The sequence below is a fragment of the Triticum aestivum genome, chromosome 3A, assembly GCF_018294505.1.
Source record: "Triticum aestivum cultivar Chinese Spring chromosome 3A, IWGSC CS RefSeq v2.1, whole genome shotgun sequence".
NCBI classification, from domain to species: domain Eukaryota; kingdom Viridiplantae; phylum Streptophyta; class Magnoliopsida; order Poales; family Poaceae; genus Triticum; species Triticum aestivum.
In genome coordinates this window covers 693,171,053-693,173,784 of record NC_057800.1, presented here as the reverse complement: position 1 = coordinate 693,173,784, position 2,732 = coordinate 693,171,053, and positions in this window count along the sequence as shown.

Genomic DNA, 2,732 nt, shown 5'->3' with positions numbered 1-2,732 from the left:
CCCGACCCTCTCCGCCCCCTCCTCGCTGCGCCGCCGTCCACCCGACGCCGACCCCACAACGCCGCCGTCCACCCGGCCCGCGCCATCCCCGTCTCGCGCCGCCGCCGGCCGCAGGGCTCCCCGCCCCTGGCTCGGCCTCCCGGAGCCCGCAGGCCGCCCCAACGAGCACTCCTGGGCGCGGCTTCGGCCGGCCCTGCTTCGACGAGCACTCCCGCCCCAGTGAGATCCTCCCTCCACCGCCAGACGCCGCCGTGCCCCCTCCTAGCCCCAGTGAGCACCCGTTGTTCTCGTTGCTTGTGTTCATGGTGGCTGGATGAATAGATAGATGCTAGATAGATGGATGGATGCTAGATGAATATATAGATGGATGCTAGATGAATAGATAGATGGATGGATATTTAGATATATACTAGATAGTTTTGTGTAGTTTTATTAGGTATTTAGATACATACTAGATAGTTTTTACTAAGTTTGTGAATATAGATGAATTAGATGTTGGGCAAATTTGTGATAGATGGATGGATATTGGTCAAGTTAGTGTTATGGTCATGTTGATTCATATATAAGAAGCAAATCGAGGCACTTGGTTTCTAAAATACTTAATAAAGATATTTTTTTTGCAATTTGACATTTTGTTTCATGTCGATTCATAATGTTGTGCCAAATGGTTAATGTGAGGTGAAGACCTAATTTTTTTCACTTGATGGAATTAACACGATTTGTGGTGTTCCCATCTTCGTGGAGTGACCGTCGACGTTGGAGGTGTTGGTCCAGGATCGTCCCTCCTTTGATCAACTACATCCTCTACATCGGAGGGTGAGCAGCAATTCCATGACCTCGTCCACTTTTTTTCCATGTCACTAGATTAAATTTTCATATCAAGTCGCGTAACCTAGGTCTCCCGTCCGAAAGGGTTGCATCGATAAATATGCATTCAATTGCATATTTATCACCGCAGCTCTTTCGGATTGTCCAGCGCTTTCCACGGACAGCCCGAGGATGTGTAGATTGGGTACGTTGTTCATGCTCTACCCCGTTCCAAGACAAGATTTCGGCGGCGCCTCCCTGTTGTTCTCCGGATGCACATTCTCTCGGCATTTTGCCGAGACGTGTATTTGGAGAACAGCGGGGAGGTGCTGCCGAAATTTTGTCTCGGAATGGGGTAGAGCATGGATCATACTCAATCTACACATTCTCGGGTGGGATTAGGACCCATCTTTACCTATTAGAGATGTAGGTGTATTAAATGTCGTTTCTCGTCAACCTTGTAAAAAATAAAATATTGATGTGGGTAATTTAAATGAATCCTTAATTTTGTTGTGTGGCTTCCAATAAAGCAGAGATGGCAGATAATCAGTGGATGTATAGTGGGTTTTTCCATCGGAATCAAGTAACAACAGAGTGGGTCGAGAAAACTGATGTGTTTTTGAAAGAGATATTCCATAGTCCAATGAGGATGGTACCAGAATGCCCGTGTGCCAGATGTAAGAGGCGTATCCACAGAGATAAGAGTGAGATGACTAAGCACCTTCGCACGCATGGATTTATGCCCAACTTTAATATGCCGATAAACTTTGCCCAGCGAGACCGTGGTAGAGAGGATGTGATACGACAACGCGTCGCTGGTTATGAGGACGATGGGGTTAGAGACATGCTAGATGATGTCTTTGCTGCACAGCCGACACCTCCGTCACATTCAGCGAATGAACCGGAGGAGCCGGAGGAAACCGCAAAGGCCTTCCTGGAAATCCTGGCCTCGTCAAAGAAACCTCTCTATGAGGATGCCAAGCTGTCTGTGCTGGATGCCATCTCGCAACTGATGGCAGTCAAGGCTGAGTACGGCTGTAGCTGAGGTTGCTTCGAAGCATTTCTGGGAGTATGGGCTAACAGCCTGCCTGAGGGCCATGAACTGCCGAAAACCATGTACGCTACAAAGAAAATCATGAAGGCACTCTCGATGGACTATGAGAAAATACATGTTTGTCCAAAGAATTGCCTTTTGTTTAGGCATGAGTATGCGGATGACAAGTACTGTAGGAAGTGTGGTTCCTCTCGGTATATTGAGGTGGTCGATAAGCATGGTCAGAAGCAGCAGCTAAAAATCCCTGTGAAGGTTCTTCGGTATCTTGATTTTATAAAAAGACTGCAATGCCTTTTCATCACCAAGGAGTCTGCCAAAATGATGAAGTGGCACAAGGAAGGGAAAAGGTACAATCCAAAAAAAATTGTACATCCATCAGGAGGTGAAGCATGGAAGTCATTCGATATAGAGTACCCGGAGGAAGCAGCCGAGGCTGGGAATGTCAGAATTGCTATAATAGGTGATGGGTTCAATCCATATGGTATGTCGTCTAATCCATACAGCTGTTGGCCCGTATTTGTTATTCCGCTGAATCTCCCTCCCGGCGCCATAATGCAACGCAAGACCATGTTCCTGTCGCTTATAATTCTGGGGCCTGAATATCCGGGGAAGAATTTGAGTGTGTTTATGCAGCCGTTGGTGGATGATTTGCACCATTCTTGGTACTTCCCGAGGTTGACATACGACCGACATCTGCAGAAAAATTTCTTGATGAAAGTTTGGCTACAATATTGCATGCATGACTTTCCCGGTTATGCCCTGTTTTGCGGATGGTGTACAAGTGGAAAGATGCCTTGCCCGGTGTGCATGCAGGCCTTGATTTTCATTTGGCTGAAGAAGGGTGGCAAGTATGTTGCATTTGACCTGCATC